General features: G+C 44.1%; 1 long non-coding RNA gene across 1 annotated transcript in view; it reads right to left on the reverse strand.

Annotated features, from left to right (window-relative positions):
* Positions 1–19,532, reverse strand: part of LOC106503076 — a 114,200-nt gene that overhangs the window by 20,424 nt on the left and 74,244 nt on the right. Inside the window, exon 2 of the long non-coding RNA XR_001296746.2 lies at positions 8,486–8,569. This is a non-coding gene — a long non-coding RNA (uncharacterized LOC106503076). The remainder of the gene's footprint in view (positions 1–8,485; positions 8,570–19,532) is intronic.

A 19,532-nucleotide genomic window follows, 5' to 3' on the forward strand; every position in this document is an offset into this window, starting at 1 on the left:
CTGCTGTACAATGAAGTGAATCAGCTATATGCTTATCAAGTTCTAATGCTTTAGTTAAACTCCAAAAACATTATTGTATTCTTTTGTTTTTAGCAGGACTTTATAATGAGAGCCAAGCATTTTATGTGAATGGCTAATGCATAAAATAAAACAAACTATATAGTGTTTCCTTTGTGATGAATTTTAGTAATGCTGTATTTCTTCACTGCAATAGTTCAGGGTTTCTTACATTTCAGCCTAGCTGAAAATAGGATGAGACTTTTTTCCACTCTACCAGTGGAATCTCAAAATTACAATGATAGCATTTTATCTTTCTTTCTTATCTTTCTTAGATATACATAAAATCATGTGGTGTCCTACTCTTGATTCAAGGAATTATACTTTATGTGAATATATTCGTATATCAATACCAATTATATTCAGGGTACTGACTACACAGTGGTGTGCTGATAAATGCCAATTAGACAGTAGTATGCTGATAAATGTTTAAGAACCAGCTCTCTGATTTGTAGCATTTGCCAAGTTTCCCTAGTGTAAATCCATCCTCCCACCGTGGTCGGTGTCCAGCTGACAAGGTGACATCACTGAACGCGAGTTGGGACGAGATGAGCACAACTGGCCTGGAGAGCCTGGGGGAGCCAGCCCCAGGGCACCACCGCAGGAAGGCAAAGCCAGAGGTGCTTTCAACCTCCTTCCCCACCAGCGCAGCACAGGCAGCGGACCAATATGACGGTAACAACCTGTGAAGCCCTATCAGGGTTTTTACTGAATATCACCCCAACATTATCAAGTTATATATAGTTAAAAGTGCGAATCTGATATTAATCTGTGATCCTTTCTTATTAGGCTCCTAGCCCCTGTTTTTGAGGGGAGTATTATCCTGCTTAAATTCTGTTTCTCATTATCTGGTTTAGTGTCAGCTGCTGACTCTAATTTTTGTATAATGATATTCCACTTTCCATAGCAATCTTCATCAGAAATGGACAAATGTATATGTTTGGGGCTCTCCTTGAACTGCAGAGCACAATTGGTATTTGTCTGCAAATGTTTTGAGTTCAAACTTGAAGACTGACTATCTTCCCTCCATCAGCAGAAAAAAATAAAGAATGTCCATTCTCACCACTAGGCTTTTTGTTCTAGCCAGGGCAAAAAGACAAAGAGAAAATAACAGTGATCTCAGTCGGAATAAATAATTGAAACTGTTCTTATTCAAATATGACACGATCTTCTATTCAGAGAGTCTGACTGAATCCCCCAAAATTATACTAAAATTAATAAATGAGTTTAACAAGATTGCAAACATATAAAATCAATATATAGAAATCAGTCATATTTCTGTTAATAAATAACTAGAAATACCAAATTTTAAATACCATTTACAATAATATAAAAAATACGATACTTGAAATACTCAGGCATAAATCTGACAAAAGATGTGAAAGTCCCATCCTCTGAGATCTATAAAACACTGCTGGAAAAATTAAAGACCTAAATAAATAGAAAGATATACTGTGTCCACTGGTCAGAAGCCTCATTATGGTTAAGATGTCAATTCTCCCTGATCTCTCAGCAGGCTTCTTATAATAGAAATTGATTATATTCTAAAAGTCATATGGAAATGCAAAAGAACTAATGCAGCCAAAATAACTTTTAAAAAGAATAAAGTTGTACCGCTTACACTGCCAAATGTCAAAATTTATAGTTAGGCTATAGTAATAATGTACAGACAAATGATTTTCTACATGTTACGAAGGCAATTCAGTGGATGAGGGTAGTCTTTACCACCAATGGTATGGAACCATTGAATATCCATATAAAATGGATAACTTTGATCCATGCCTTGAACAATACATAATATTAATTCAAAATGGATCACAGACCTAAATATAAAGCCTAAAACTATGAAACTTCAAGAAGACATAGGAGAAAGCCTTCCTGACATTGGATTAGACAATGATTTCTCCAGTGTGACATCAAAAGCACAATCCATAAAGGAACAGAGTGATATGCTGGACTTAATTAAAAATTCAAAATGTCTACTCTTCAAAAGACACTGTTGAAAGGACAAGCCACAAACTGTGAGAAACAGTTTGCAAGTCTTATACTTGGTAAAGAATTGGCATCCAAAATATACAAAAATCTCTTGAAAGTCACTAATAGAAAGCAAACAATAAATAAATAAATAGATTATTTATAAATAAATAAAAAGATTATATGGATGATATATAAGCACACGGAAAGTTGTCCAATATCATCAGTCCCTAGGGAAAACAAAATGAAAACTACAACAGATACCACTACATACCTATCAGAATGACTAAGATTAAAATGACCCATCACACCAAGTCTTGGAAAGGATGTGAAAGGCCAGAACTCTCACACACTGCTGGTGGGAATGCAAAATGCTACCATGACTTGGAACTCTCTTAAAATGTTAAACACCCACCTGTCACATCACCCAACAATTCCATCCCTGGTATTTTCTAAGAGCAATGAAAACCTTTGTGCATGCAAAGGCTTTCACATGAATGTCTATAGAAGCCTAATTTGTTATAGCCCAAAACTGGAAGCTCCCCAAATATCCCACAGCAGCTGAATCATTCAACAGAGGTATAATCATACAATGGGATATTTCGAAGCAAAGCAAGAATAAACTCTTTTTACGTACTGCAACCTGGATTAGTCTAAAAATAATTGTGTGACTGAAGGAAGCCAAACAGAAATGAGAACATACTGTATAACTCCATTTATATAAAATTCTAGGAAACGGAAGCTAATGTAGAGTGATAGAAGGCAGATCTGTGGGAGCCGAAGGGGAAGGAGCGACTACAATGGAACACAAGGAAACTTTCGGGAGTGAATGGATATGTTCGTTATCTTGTGTGATGGTTTCCCTAGTGTCTACATATATCAAAACGTCAAATTATACCTTTTTAAAATGTGCAGTTGATTATATGTCAACTATACCTCAGGAGACCCGTTTTTCTTTCAAGTATAGATACTGGAATGGTTTTAGTGCCAGAATTCTTAAAATATACTTATGCATACCAAACGGATTAATGATTCAGAATAAAGAAGTAGATGGACTAATTTAACAGGGCTTTTTAGCAAAATTTATTTGTTCCGGGCAGTGGATTTTGAGTGTTAAGTTGTTAGGTAACCAATCTGGTTACCTTCTTCCCTTTAAAGTTGGGGTTTTTGTTTTTTGAGGGGGTTTTTTGGTTAATGTGTATTCATTCATTCACTGACTCACTGCTTCACTCAGTCATTCAGTAAATAAGTATTAAGCGCTGACTAGCAGCCAGCATTCTTCTAATACAGTGTTTGTGTTTTTTTAATGAAGTCTTTCTTTCACGGAATTTGCAATCAAATCAAGCAGATAGCAATTAAAATGTAATTATTAAAAGATCTCTACCCTTCATGGGAAATTATTTTGTGTACTTACTATGTGGTAGACAGCATACAATAGAAGTGAGGAAATAGTTTTCTATTCCCTGGGAATGTGAAGCCCAAGCTAAGAGACAGACAACAAAGGAAAGTCTGTAACAGGTGGCTGCATGCTGTAGAAGTGACCTCCTGAGAGGTCATCCCAGACTCCCAGAGACAAAGATGCTGAAACTGGGTTCTCTGATCATTTCACACCATCTCGAGCAGCTGACTCCTAAGTAGCTTTATCTCCTAAGGTTTGAGGGTTGTGCTCTAGGACAGGAATCTGGATGGTCCTATGTGATCAACATCACAGTTGGCCCTCTCTGAAGCACCAAAAAAGAGTCTATGAATAATACAGAAAACCTCAGGTCTCAGGTCCCAACAGGATAGGAGATACTCAGTGTGCTCAAGAGATATTTCAGCTGTGATCAGGGCATATTCAAGTCATTCCATTCTCCTCTCTTTGGAACTGTTCCCCCTGTGGCTATTTTTAGCTACCTCACTATAGTAAAGGCCAATCAGCTGAGTCATTAAATACTGAGTAATGCCAATCTCTACATGATAAGAAAGAACAAAGTCTTTAAATACAGCAAGGATAGAATGTATATACATCAGAGGTGTTGTAGAGAGGGGGATAATTCCCAGTGGTTTTTAAATTCCAAGTCAAGTCACCTTTCAGAAAGCCAGAGGGAACCTTTATTTAATATCGGATATCAGATTTTCTGTGCTCAGAATCGCCTCTCTTTGAGTCCTTATTCGAGAAGAAACATGAAGGTTTTTTTGCATGAACAGTGCAGCAACAGTGTTCCTGAGATAACATAAAAGGATAAAGCAGCTCTTTTCCATAGTGCAAAGTGGTCTTACAGGAGAGCTGCTGCCAGCTGCATCCTCTGAGACCAGTCTTCACTACAGAAGTCAAGTGAAGCCGGAGACAGCAGCAAGCAAGCTCTCTTCTCATCACCTGGCTTTGGGGATGAGAGCAACTTTAGTCAGGCCAGAGAATCACTAGGGTTTCTTCTCTCAGAAATCTTTTATTCCTTGTCCTTTGGCTTTATTAGATAGCAAACCATTTTTCCCTGTCTTTAGCACAACTGGCCAGTATGAACTTCTGAAATAGGCAAGCATCAAGGAATTGTAGATTATGTGAGGTAGAAAGGGCTCAGAAACATCTACCCCAACCTCCTCATTTTACAGATGAGGAGACTATAGCCTAGAGAGTCCAGAGCTTCTCCAGTATTACCCATTTCCATTCATCCAATAAATATCTGCAGAATGCTATGCATTTGTTAGTGAGCCCCCACAACATGTTGGGTTGTAAGAGTAACACACAGTTTTGAGATGGAAAAATGGGATGACTTCTAAGCCATCTAAGCTATTCAGTGGCAGGATGAACTTCATTAAAAGACGCTTGCTCCTTGGAAGAAAAGCTATGACCAACCTAGACAGCATATTAAAAAGTAGAGACGTTACTTTGCCAATAAAGGTCTGTATAGTCAAAGCTATAGTTTTTCCAGGAGTTATGTATGGATGTGAGAGTTGGACCATAAAGAAAGCTGAGCGCTGAAGAATTGATGCTTTTGAACTGTGTATTGGAGAAGATTCCTGAGAGTCCCTTGGACTGCAAAGATATCAAACCAATCAATTCTAAAGGAAATCAATCCTGAATATTCATTGGAAGGACTGATGTTGAAGCTGAAGCTCCAATACTTTGGCCACCTGATGTGAAGAACTGACCCATTGGAAAAGACCCTGATGCTGGGAAAGATTGAAGGTGGAGGAGAAGGGGACGACAGAGGACAAGATGGTTGGAGCATCAACAACTCAATGGACATGAGTTTGATCAAACTCCAGGAGATGGTGATGGGCAGGGAAGCCTGGGGTGCTGCAGTCTATGGGGTCACAAAGAGTCGGACAGGACTGAGCAACTGAACAACAACAACAATGAACTTCAACTTGGATCTTAAGACTCTGACTCCAGTGTCCTCTCCCAACATGTGCTGGCTTACAGCTCACAAGCCAGGATTTTAATATTTTCTACTGGTAAAGTGGCAGGACCTGACAATACAGCCACTTAAATTACTCTGCCAAGGCAAATCTTAACGTTTCCTCTGCTTACTATCATCCACAGTCTTAGGCCTTGGGTATCAACACTCTTGTTACACCCTTAACTCTTGGCTGTGAGCCTGTTTAGATGGGTTCTTACTGAAATTCTATTTCATTACATGCAGAAATGAAATAAATGGAGCACAGAGGGCATTCTTGGAGGAAAAGATAAAAATCAAAGAATGCATTAGATGTTGTGTCTGGGAAAAGGGATACCCTCATCAGAGACCTCAGATGCCTCGGACCCCCATAGAACTAGTCAGACCCCCACTGCAAATGCCTCAGACCCACATAGGACTAGTCACCCACTGTGCATACAAGGACCACAGTGATGTTTCTACAACACATGTCTACGCACATGTTTGTCCTGACAACAAAGTACATGCTCATGAACTGCTTTACAGCCCTCCTTGTGACATGGTCCTTGCATCCTCCCTTAACACCCCGATGTGCTGCACTACCAGCTTCACACGCACACACGGCTCTCCATTCCCACCCTCTCTGAACTGCCCTCTCACCTCCAGACCCCTGCATGAGCTATTCCTGCAGCCAGTGAAACTTTTCCACCTTCTCACCCCCGCTCAGAAGGAACTCTCTGAGTAGCCTCGCCAGTGTCCCCAACCCTGGAATAAATGCATCTAGTTTGGGCCTCCTGTTCTCTCCATCTCACAACCCTTATCACACTGTAATGGAAGAGCCTGTTTAACTGTGTCCATTTACCAGCTTACCGGTGTACCCAGTGTCAGGCTCAATGTCTTACACATAATACATGCACAGTAACTCTATCAAAAAACAACGAATCTATCTGCAGTGCATGAGACCCTGGCTTAATTCCTGGATTGGGAAGATCTCCTGGAGAAGGGATAGGCTACCCACTCCAGTATTCTTGAGCTTCCCTGGTGGATCAGACAATAAAGAATCTGCCTTCAGAGCAGGAGACCTGGGTTCAGTCCCTGGGTTGGGAAGATCCCCTAGAGGAGGGAATAGCAATCCACTCCAGTATTCTTGCCCGGAGAATCCCTATGGACAGAGGAGCCTGGCGGGCTACAGTCTAGGGGGTCTCAAAGAGTTGGACATGACTGAGCGACTAAGCACAATTATATCAAATGAATGGATGAATGAATGAAAGTATAAGTATACAAAAGGGATGAATAATGCTAGGACTTGGTCTATAATCAATTATACCAACGCTGCTTCAACTGAAGGCAACAAAGAATGACTATAGAGATTTGGACCTGTCTTTCCAAGTGATGTTTTTGCAGAGAGTTCGTGGGGTCAGCCCAACACAGCAGTCTCTGTCAAGAAGACCACCCAGGTGACATAGAGAAAACATGTCTGCCACAAATACATGACAGGCTCTAGGAGAATCTAGCTTGCCCTAAAGAATCATCAGTCAACAAAGCAGGCAACTCTGAAAGCAAACGCACAATGTGCTCTGTGCTACAGAATTTATTCCTTGTTGATACCTGAATGGAACCTGAGATAGACAGGGGCTTAATGAACAAAGACTCGGGAAGAGGCAGCCTGTCCATGGGCAAAATGAAATCACTCTCGATTACCTCCAATGGACAGCAGTTATGAGTTCCTGTACACAATTTAAAGGTAATCTCGTAATTTAAAAAGGGGGAAAAAGTGCCAATCGAACCTAATGGCAAGTGACACTTTGGCTCAGCTGTGATTAGAATCAAGCAACTTTCTCCTGGTGTGTCAGCGGCAGTGGCGTCCCTGGGTTCATAGAGGGTTAATTCTGTGATCCTTGGGGATGCCGTAATGGCCCTGGTTATCCAAACCTCGATTCAGAGCAGAGGCTGCAGATTATGTTTCCCTGCACATCCACAGACATATTAGGATATGAAGTGGAAATGACAGGAGGAGAGTATCTCCTTTCTCCTCGGAAATGCCCCAGGAGAGTTTTCCACTGTGACCTCCTCAGACCCTGGCTTTACATTAGAGTTATTGTCCTGAGAGGAGATTCAGTTAGAGCCTCTGATTCATTTCTTATAGTGCTCTCTTGTTTATTCTCAGTGGCAGCTAACTTGTAAAATTTTATTATGATTTTTTTTCCTTGGTTTGTGTCATGGAGGGGATAAAAAAAAAAAAAAAGCAATGATTCTATCATCAGTCCTAAATGCAGTTGGATAAATCCACACCAATGCCGTGCGTCCACAGAGGAAACACCGTAGCAGGTTGTCCTGCTTCCGATGTGCATTCTCTGGGTTTCGATTTTGTCTCTAGCAGCCCAGAAGACTGAGGGGGAGAGGAAAGCATCAGGCTTGTGGGTCCCGCTGGGATGTTGGTCACACTAAGGTGGCTTTCCAATTTCACCTTCTCACCAGACAGGTCTTAGGGTGATCCTTCTCAAGCACCGTGTGATCAACCGCCCCTACCACCGTCTGGTGAGTCACCAAGATCACCAGCGCGTGCCTTAACTCCCACCTTGAGCGCTTCCCAGATTCCACTGTACCCGCTGCAAGCCCCGCCAGTGGCCCTGGAACAGACCCAGCATCCTTTGCAGGCCCACTGCTTCCTGACGGCTGTGCTTGCTTAATGTAGTTCCCTCTCTGAGAACACCCTGTACTTTCTCCCTCTATGCTTTTTCCCCCTAACAGCTACTCATGTGTCCAGAATGAACTCCTCAGACACCACCTCCACCAAGCTGGTCCCCAAACACCCTACTGAACTTCACCAGCCTCCTGAAATAGTCCACTGATTTCCTTTATCCCTTGTCAGACCACACTCTACCCCGTTTTTCAGACCAGGCTCTGTCCACCCTTGCAGTTCCAGGGCACAGCACAGTCATGGGTATTGGGGTGTATCCAGCACAGCCACACTGGACTTTTCATGTTTCAACCTGGAAGTCATTACCACCAGAAGTGATCTCCGTCCTCAAGGCTTGGTGGGCCGTCCTTCTTTTTGCCTAAACAGCAAAATTTCTTTCAAATTTCTCACTTACTCATGTCGTCTATTCTCTCTCTTGATCACAAGCTTCTCATGGGCAGGAGGTACGTTTTCTTGGACGATGGGTCCTGCATAGCACCTGAAACGAAATAGGTGCAGAATAAGTAAATGAAAGAAAAAAGGATGGAGAGAAAGGCTGCCACTGATTAAGCACCTGACAGATCTTAGGAGTGCCTCTGGTGACTCGCACTAGATCTTTGGAAACCATGATCCCACAAGCATTTCTTCTAAAACAGGAACAGATGGGAGAGAAGCCCTTCCCAGTAGGAGTATTCTACCCCTGCCCTGCACCTTCTGGAAAGCCCAGAACACCATACTGTCATAACGTGATGACAGATGAAAGCTGCAAAATTAAATTTAAGCTCATCTTGCAATTTTGTGTTTAGCCTTCTGCTGCCAACCTAGGAGGTGCTTATAAAACAGCTTGAGGATTTACCACTAATACCTTCCCTAAGACAGCACTGTCTTTTGGCAGGCAGGGCTCCACCAAATCGCTGTTTTGGTGCTGGGCGTGTTGAGGGGATAGGGAAGGGGCAGAGAAAACTAATGGGATCACTCTTCAGCTGGGAGTTCACCTTAGCTGGGTCGGCACAATGGTTTTTGAGTCTTATGATGGCTCCAGATACAATGGGTGTGAACATCCCCAGCCCCAGTCTATATGGTTGTATTGTCTTGGTTTGGGGTTTGTTGTAACACAGGTTTTATCCTCTCCTCTACACTTGACTGCATGCGTCCCTCTAGCCTGAAGAGCAGGCAGATTCCACTGTCTTTCCCTCCAGCCTCTGGAGATTCCAGGTTTACATTCGATTTCAAGGCAGAAAACTACATTACCAAAGTCAGTATTAGAGTGAATTGGAGTTGGCTTTGACAATTCTCTCAAATTTGCTGCAAGTTTCTAGCTAAGCCATAATTCTCAGGAACCATCTTAATGGATGGGCTGTGTGACTCGGGTAGGAATCAAGTTGAACTCTTAAGGGTGGCGATAAGCTTTACTTTAATGTGGTTGAGAGAGAAATGGATATGACATGATGAAAGACAGGGCTTTGGAATCAGTTTGATTTGAACCTATAATTTATACTTTTGCAAGTGTTTCTCAAGTAGACTTTTAATTGAAATATAATATATACAGAGCAATATGCAAAATTATTACTGTACAACTAGATGCAGTTACACAGACTGAACACCCCCTATAACTAGCACCCAGATAAACGAACATTACAAAACACAGAAGCTCTCTTTCACATCCTCTTAATCACTACCAAACTCCAAGGCAGTGATTATCCTGACTTCTATTAATTTTGCTTGCTTTTGAATAATACAGTGGGGAACCATACAGTACAATCTCTTTTCCACATGACTTCTTTTATTCAAGGTAATATTTGTGAGCTCTATCCCTGCTTGTATGTAGCTACTATTCATTCTCAGTACTGTGTAGAACTCCATTGTGTTAATATACCACAACTGATGTATCTATCCCATCATTGGATAGATATTGGGTTGTTTCCAGTTTGGGGCTGTTACTATGAATGTGTCTTTTGAACGTGCCTCTATGAACGTGTCTTTTGGTGAGCATATGTATGCAGCATTTCTGGAAAAGTAGTTAGGAATGGACCTGCTGGTCACAGAGTATCTCATATTTTGCTTTAGACTGGGCTTCCCTGGTAGCTCAGCTGGTAAAGAATCTGCCTGCAATGCTGGAGACCCCGGGTTGATTCCTGGGTCGGGAAGATCCTTTGGAGAAGGGAATGGCTACCCACTCCTCTGTTCTGGACTAGAGAATTCCATGGACTGAGGAGACTGGGAGGCTACAATCTGTAGGGTCACACAGAGTCGGACATGACTGAGAGACTTTTCACTTCACTTCATACTAAAATTCACTTTTCCAGTTTCTGGTTGAGTGAACTTAACTCAAGTCATTTAAGATCTCTGAGCCTGTTTCTCCAGTAGTGAATGGGGAATTTTTACATTGCAGAGTTGTTTTAATGATAAGATCAAGCACTATAAACTATCTGGTATAGATCGGACATTTACGTGATATTCTTCCCAAAGATGTTGAGTGTTCAGTGAATAATTCAGGTGCTATTCTTCCGGCCTTTGTTGCAGGTTGGTTGGAACTCTGTGATGTGAGTACTGGCCAGTGGGGTGTGAATGGAAATGGGGTGTGCTGCTCCTGGGCCGTCAAGCCACTTTCCAGCCCTCTTCCTCTGCTACAGAAGCAAGTGGTTGAGAGGTGGTATCACACAAGGATAGAGTTCCCCAGAGTCCCCAAGTGATAGCATGGGGCAGCAACTCCACCAACCAGTCACGGGGTACATTGTTGTACATTGTTGTCGTCACTCGCCATAGACAGATAAACCCAGTACTCAACTGATGGGATGTGGGCTTCACCCCGGTGGAACCATTAGAATGCCCCTTTAAAGTGTTAGTTATACGACTCAGACTCCACAGAGACAGCACATGTGACTTCATTTTTGAATGGCAAGGAAATCTTTTCTTGCTGAGACTAAAGAGAAAACATTGAAAGTGATCTTTTGCTGAAATATGGTAATTGTAAACTGAAGATTCTCTCTTCTCTGTTGAGAAACCAGATTGTAATTCCAAAACTGTGTCTGATGTACCCCAAACATAGCATCGACTTCACAAAGAGAAGGCCCTTGGTGATTATTAGCTTAAAAAAATAAAATCCCCTCCCACCAGGTTCAAAGCCAGCCTCATTCTTTTGTTCCTATAAAGACTTTCTTTCTTTGTGTTCCCTGGTGTCTACATGGCCTATGAGCTTTCTCCTAATGACTAAACTCCTAAAAATACTACAAAGAATGCTTAATAAGGCTTTTGTGTTTTTCTGGTTGCTATAGAGACTGTTTAGTGTAGGATTTTAAGTACGTGTAAATATGTATTTTGGACAGTGTTTAAAAACACGTATAATTTACCCAGTCATAACAGCTACTTCGTAGTGTTGCAGTTCAGGGCAGCAAGGCATATGTAAAGCGTTTTATAGTGTGTTATTTATAGTTATTTACTTAATAGCCTACAACGGTTTCTTCCATTGTGCAAAGGAAATAGGCATTTACCCTATTTTAACAATGAGTATCATTTACACTATTGTAGCAACCGATAGTTTTGAGTCCCAAGCAGGCAAGTGAATATGCAATTGGTATATAATGTTGAGGCAGGAACAGAAACCACGTTGACAGAGAGTTACTAGGCAAACAAAGGGTCCCCCCGATGGAGCCTTGAGCTCATTAGGGAAGTTGTTGACTGAGCTTCTCTAGCAAGATTGGAACCCCCTGTAAAGAGGCCACTCTCTGCTTTGAAGTTACCCCTAGGGATGCACCCAAGGGTGAAATAACACCAATAATAACAGGAACAGCAATTAATAGTTACTGAGCAAACTTGCCTTGGCCACAGGCACGGTGCTGTTTCACACACACAATCTCATGTAATCCTCACAACACAGTTACTCCGTGAGATGGGTACCGTTACTACCTCTGTGTGTCAGATTAAACTGAGGCAGAGAGGTCACAGAGCTTGATAGAAATTAGCACAAAACTGGCAGATGGTGGAACTCAGAGTGGAATGCAGGCCGGTCCCACCCCAAAGCTGCACCTTTACGTGTTGTTCTGTGCCCCTCATGTTCCACCAGGGAGTTCATGAGCCACATGGGGGCTAGTTCTTTCTGAGCAGCAAAGCCCTGGCCTGTAGCACACGTGCATGTGCACGCACACACACACACACACACACACACACACACACACACACACACACACACGTATTCCTAGCACCCAGAGTTTTTCGCAATGGCCAACTCTACTAGCCAAAGATTAAGATGTGACCAGGCTCCTCATACATGTCAGCTCTGAAACCTCACCACAGTGTCAGGTGATGGACTCACCACCCCTTTGCCTAGATGCGGAAGCTGACTCTTGGGTCATGCCCACCCAACATCACATAGCTTGTTCACAACAGAACCAACACTCAACACCAGATCAGGCATACCTCAAAACACCGTGCCATTCTTTGAAAGCACGGATACATGTAATGCGGTGTTTCTCAGCAATGGGACCATATGTCTTCTAGGGGAAATTTAGAACTCCAGGAGACACTTTTGGTTGTCACAGTTGTGGAGAATGCTACTGGTATCTAGCAGGTGGAAGCCAGGGATGGTGCTAGACACCCTACAATACACATAACAGCTTCTAAAAACAAAGAATCATCTGGCCCCAAATGTCAACAGGGCCAAGGCTGAGAAACCCTGACTTAACATAAATAAATATAGTCCAAGATGGACTGGGTGATATTATTTCAGCTGAAGTTAAATGGATTGTGTACTATTGGTTGTTCAATTATCAGTTTTAGCTGAAAAATGAATTTTAAGATTCAGGATTTCAAACCTTTGGATAGTCAACTTGTCATTGTGTGCCATGTTGATCTAGAAAGATACCTAAAATGTTCTTATACACAAAAACATGTTCAATAAAACTTGTGATCAGAATGTACCTTCCAGTATCCAAGATGACGTATGTGGTTAGAGATTCTGATCTCATCAAGACACAGAGAGAACCAATAAAATGCTTAGTGACTCAGTACGTTTCACGAAGGAGGACTTGCTTTTCTCACTTACTGCAATGTGCATCTTTCTGATTATGATAGCTAGCCCATGGTCAAGGCTCAGTCTCTTTTTGTTGACTATGGGATACATATTCCTGGGCATTCCATAACTGAGTGAGTGACTGACTCCCAGCAAGAACCGGAATGGCTCCTGGTGCATCCAGCCACCTCGTCTCTCTTCTCTTCCATCTTCTCTTTTTGTTCCTCATGATTATATGTCCATGGATTCAGTTCAGGATGCAAGCAAGCATTACTGTGCACACCGGCCTACTGGGACCTCTCCTGGAATCTCTGCCAGGCTGGCACTCGTCCTAGTCATCATCTTGACTCCTGACTCTAAAAACTGTACATTGCTCTTGCAAAATACATTCAAGCTTCATAAGGACAGGACCTTTCTCTTCCTCTTTCAGCAACGTGTCCTCGGAGGTGTCCTGTCCTAGGACAGTGTCTGGTATATAGGAAATGTTCACTAAGTATTTGTTGACTAGCTGAATGCATTCTATGATCCTTCAAAGGATATTCATATTCTATGATGACGAAAATATCTTAGGAAACAGGAATAAAATTCAAGGTGATCCAACTGCTCAGAAAATGTAAACATTAGAATGAAGTCAGTTTTGGACAAGTGCTGGGTGGTATACACAGGGAAGGGCCATACCCACAGCAAGGAGTCTGGAAAGGTGTCACAGAAGACGGAGGGGTCCACGGGAATTCTCAGAGTAGAGACACCCAACAGCTACCCTGTTGGCTAAATGCCTGACATCCAGCATGGGACCTCTACTGCCAGCATCCACTTACTGGCATCACAGGGGCTTGACTGTGATCTGAAACTTGAGTGTGTTCTCTATTTTAGCTATTAATACTTTGTCCTTTGCTAGACCCAACCTGCTCTCTTCCATAATGAGCTGTTGGAGTTGTGGGTGTAGATTCCCTGGAGTCCTTCCCCCTAGGGGATCCTGGACTTTAGGGCTTACACTTTAGATGTAAAAATAAAAAGAACTCTCCTTTATGGGGCCATTTGCATGTGTCAGGTCTTGAGCTAAGCAGTTTATAACTATTATAACACAACATTAATCTTAACTAAAACCCCACAAGGAGGGTGCAGCTCTTTGCATTTTGCAGTTGAGGAAACTGAGAAGCAGATAGTTTGCATAATGGCTAATTGCTTTTGGCTTTTTAAAAATGCATTCTAAGGAAGGTGCCAAGTTTCTGGGTGGGAACTCAAGCTAAGGGACCAGTAATGATCTTAAATTTCAATGTTAGTCCTTCGTGTCATCACTGGCCTAGCTCCAGCTCCAATCGTGCAGCTTTGCTGGGATTTTCAAGTAAGGAAGCAGGAAGGTGTTGAAAGATTCGAGGAGAACTAAGCCAGAAGAGCTGTAATAGGAAGACGCTAACAGTGTCAATCATTGAGTCCATGAGGATTTAAGGAACTCTAGTGTTACATTCCGGAGAAGGCGATGGCACCCCACTCCAGTACTCTTGCCTGGAAAATCCCATGAACAGAGGAGCCTGGTGGGCTGCAGTCCATGGGGTCGCGAAGAGTCAGACATGACTGAGCGACTTCACTTTCACTTTTCACTTTCATGCATTGGAGAAGGAAATGGCAACCCACTCCAGTGTTCTTGCCTGGAGAATCCCAGGGACGGGGGAGGCTGGTGGGCTGCCGTCTGTGGGGTCGCACAGAGTCAGACACGACTGAAGCGACTCAGCAGCAGCAGCAGCGGCAGTGTAACATTCAGCTAGAATCAAGACCTAGCCAGTCTGCCCACGGGCAGGATACAGGGACCGGTAGGTCATCCATGAAAATAGCGCCAGCACTTGTCTAGAACTGGTTTCAGTCTAATGTTGATATTTTCTAAGCAGTCTGAATCATCTTGAATTTTACCCTGTTTCCTAAGGTTTTCTTCATCAGGATGAGATTTATTCAAATGTAGGAGAGAGCTTCAGGTCACATGGTCCAGCCCTGGATATCCAAGCTGTCTTGAATTCGGTTTGGGGTCAAGACTACATCCCATGGGATGGGTGCAAGTCCAGGCTCCGTTCACATCATGAACCTGGAAGACTATCAGGTAAATTTTCATGTAAGCACATCCATGGGAAAGTGGGGTGTGGGGGGGTGGGAACAGGAGGCATTGGTTTGACAAATACTCATCGAGATTTGTCTATGTTCCTGGCACTGCAGATAGAGTTATGGGCAAGAAAGAGGGCCTGTCTTCACCGAGTGTATAGGCCAGGCATTTTGGCCAGACAGATGAGATATAGGTCAGCCTCTGCTCAGCTCTGCTGCAATATTCACCAGTGGAGAAAGTGCTGCTGGTCTTCTAGAATCTTCCTACTCAAAATGTGGTTCAGACAGCAGCATCAGCACCTTCTGGGGGCTTATTAGAAAAGCAGGATCCCAAGCCTCAGCCTGGACCTCCTGAATCATTTTGGCAAGATCCCAAGGGACCCACATGCTCATTAAAGTCTGCAAAGTGGTGGTCGGCAAGCCTTCCTTCCAGAGTGGGGTCTTTGGTGATTCCACGGGGCACGCAGGGTTTGTCACTTCCTGCTACAGATGTCCTCGGAGATATGAAGGTTACACCAGAATCAGCAGAGATCAGGCAAAGGGGAAGCAAAGCGTATTCTCAAGAGCTCCTGGAAATAATTACCGTTCTCTTAATAATAAATGAATAGGCTGCAGTCCCAGAACACATTGAGAACAAAGCAAAACATGTCAATACAAAATCCAGCAAATAAAACAATCAATTTAAAATAGATTTCTCTAAATGGTTTGCCTGCTCAGGCTAAATGCCCCGCCCCTTGACTTGCACAGCACGCTGGGCTTAGTTCTGCCTCCGCCATTATTTTTGATCTTGAAATTTTCTGTTTCTGGGTCTGCCTCCCACTCTAGACTGGAAGTTCTTTGAGGATCCTCTTTGCTGAAAAGATTTTTTTTAAGGGTTCTGGCAAGAAGTAAAGCATTAGAGGCAGTGGTAAAAAACTGACAAAACAATTTTCCATGTGAAATATTTTCAGCAGAAGAATAACTCATAGAGTTCTAAATTCCTTCCTGGGTATGAATTCAAAGGTCCACCCCCGACGCCTCAGCTGCCCATCCACCCCCAAATAAAGCAGATTCTCAGGGCCTCACATCAGCAGGTAGTATTTGCCAGTCCAGTGACTGGAGCTGGTTCTCTACTAAGACTTTCTGAATGTTCACTAAAGACAACAGATGATACTCGAGTATCTCTGCCCTTCAGCGATGCTTTTCCACACTGACTCTGGGCTTACCTCCGCAGACAGAAGTAAACTCAAAATAAGCAGAAGCTTAAAGGGCCACTTCCATCTGTCCTCTCTCATTGCTGCATCTTTAGCTTGAGAAGCAAAGTCCAGAACATGGAGAATCGAGTCAAGATCAGCAAAACCACAGCGGACCTCAGAGAGATAGGTGAACTCCACCAAGCTCGGCTCAACCCACTAGAACCACCTACCCATGTGCAAATTCAGAGCTCAGCACACATGCATCCCTTTGAATTACTGGGTTTTCAGTTCTCCATTACACAGCAATGGCCAATTTCTATAAGGCACCGAGCAGAAGCAGTTTCCACTCAGAGAACATTTAATTCCTTTCACACATAAATCGTCTCTGCATCTGAATCCCCTGCTCATGCCTAGTGGGCTTTAGGTATGGTTCAGGGAAAAAAACAAACAAAAACCAACAACCTATTGAAACAGACGCTGTCTTCAAGCACAGTCACACTTTGGGGACACCTGGGAAGTCACTTAGCAGCTACACTGAGTCAAGAAATGATCTCCAGGAACATTTTTAGAGTCAGTCTTGTTTCTTACTATCAATGGAAGATAACTGTGTGAATTAAAGTCTGGGGTGGATATGAGGAGTAGAAAACAAATTATACTTATTTAAATAATTAAAAGTAAGAATTAAAGATGCATTTGATATCAGGACTCTTTCTAGTTGTAAAGGATGGAAGTCAGACTCAAAACAAGCCCAAAATAAGGCCGTGTAGGACCCCAGATGAAGAAATCATTCTCAGAAGGCTGTTGGGATACATGGATCCCAGGGCTCCCGTGCTGTCTGTTCCCATGTTTCCAATCAGCACACATCTCCTTCAAGCGTATGAGGGAGATGCCACAAGCGGGCCTGGCTCCTCTCATGCATATAACTTGCAGGCCCTGAGAAATAGTTTCTCCTAACAGTTCGGGTTCACAAACGTCAAGGGAGGCCTCTGATTGGCCTGACTTGGCCCAACCACGACTAAACAAATCACAAAGGGCAGATAGGTGGTGTGCTCTGATTGGCCAGGCCTGGTCATGGGGCCAGTCAGCAAGGTCAGCCCTCCCTGAGCCACATGGACTGGGGGAGGACTGGTCTCCCAAGTAGGAGTTCTGGGTGACTTACACAGCTCTGCTCCTGACCAGCTGGGTGACTTGCTAAAATTTATATGACTTCTCAGAGCAACTGTTTTCTCAGCTATTCAAGTCTTAGCAGAGATTACAGAGTCTACCTTGGGGGTAGTTGCTGCAAGGAATCTGGAAGGCTCTATAGAGAAGCCAGTTCTAATTCTGCTGTGACTGCTGCTACCATCCCACTCTTGCTGTTACTAGTTGTTAGAATTAATAATAACGTATCATGTGGGGCTCACATGGACAATAATCAAAGAAACTGAATGCCAAGAGTCTCTTTCAATGCCCTTGAACCCAGCTGAGGGGCCTTAAGTCAGAGAACCTAGCTGCGTCCTCCGGAATTCATTTTGTGTGAAAGTGCATAGCTCTGATTTCTGACTTCCTTTGTCTCTGCCTCCCTCTCTGTGTCTCTATGTCCCTCACTGCCTCTCCCTGGTCCCTCTGTGAAGCTGTCTGTCTTTCATCCATCATCTCCTGGCTTCCCGATCTGCCCCATCTTCCCAGGTCCCCTGCCCAGGACCCCCTCCTCCCCTTCTCTCACCTGCACTTCCTAGTGGTCTTGACACTCCCGTGATAGATCCCCCGCCCCCCCAGCTTGCTTCTACCACACCAGCAGGGCTGTCCTGTGCTTCCTTTTCCCTGTCACAAACAGCTGTGTCCTGTCTTGACAGCTTAAACAAACAGATTTTAAAAGGGAGCTCGTGCCAACCCCTGGATGCTCAAGCCAGCATTGCCGGCTGATCCCCTGCAAGAGTAAGGCTTCACCCAGCTTGCCAAACCTGAGGCCTCTGTGTGGGCACAAAGGCCCGGAAGGGGGCCCCGGGCAGCTGTCAGCAGGCCAAAGGGCTCCTCCACGCCCGGACACCTGAGGAGCAGCAGTGCTAAGGCAGGCACCCTGCTATTTGTTAGCAGTGGGCCATCGGGGAGTTTCCACGCTTGGCTTTGATGAAACTGAAAAGGTTGAATCATTAAATGCTTGGAGAATGTGAAGCTGGCACCCGGCCCTGTGTTTTCTGTAATATCAATTATTCCCGGAGAGCGCTGCCGCTTGCTGGGCGGGGAGGTGCTCAGAGAGAGGGCGGGATGCCCCGCTCACCTCTAAGCTGCAGGAGTGACACCGCCAGGGAGAGGGACCATGTGGGCGGTCTGCAGAAAGACTCTGAGGTCAGAGGAGAGGGCCCCCAGCCTGGAGCGGGTGCGGCGGGGAGAGAGCAGGTAACCCCCTAATTGCCATCCACGGCTCCTCTGACTGATCAGAAGACACCCGAGAAGCACTGATTATGTGGACGGTGCTGGGGTATGAATGTCCAGCCTCTGCTCGCACCTCTGGGAGGAAGGCCTGGTCACCAGTCTCGTCCCAGAAAATGCTGTTCCGTGCTCACCCTAAGTTTCTGTGTACACGTCTCCCTGCTGTGGTCAGACGTGTCTGAATTCCAGAAGTCTACCTCTAACCATGTTTTCGCTGTCTCCTCTGTGATGTTTCAAAGGGGCTTGGACTCAGTGTCCTAAAATCACACTCAAGTCCCCTGCCTCACCACACCTGGTCCCACCCTCTCTCAGGAAGCGGTCCCACCTGTGTGGATCCCCCTCACAGCCCATCAAGACACTCCTAGCCAAGCCTCCAGCGCATGCCGTCACCTCTTTGTTGTGGTCGCCCCCCTACTCTGATGCCACAGCCTTTCAGGCGGCTGTCACCCAGACAGAGGCAGCAGCTCCTCACTGGTCTCCCCATGTAGTCAGGATGATCCTTCTGAGTGAGACGCAGATCTGATCAAGGCATCCCTGCCTGCTCAGAGCCCTTCAATTACGATGGAACAATGACGCAGAAACCTTCCCAGAGTCCTGCTCTGCGTGCTCTGGACTCCCCTCTCCTCTCTGCTCTGGACACCAGCTCTCCCTCAGTCCCCTGAAAATGCCAGGCTCTCGTCTGCACTTGTTACCCCTTGCATATAGAACTCTCCTCCATGCTCTCACTGCCATTGAATCCTCCAGCTGCAATTTATGTCATACGATGTTTGCAAAAG

This window comes from Capra hircus, chromosome 18 (genome assembly GCF_001704415.2).
Source record: "Capra hircus breed San Clemente chromosome 18, ASM170441v1, whole genome shotgun sequence".
Classification (NCBI taxonomy): Eukaryota; Metazoa; Chordata; class Mammalia; order Artiodactyla; family Bovidae; genus Capra; species Capra hircus.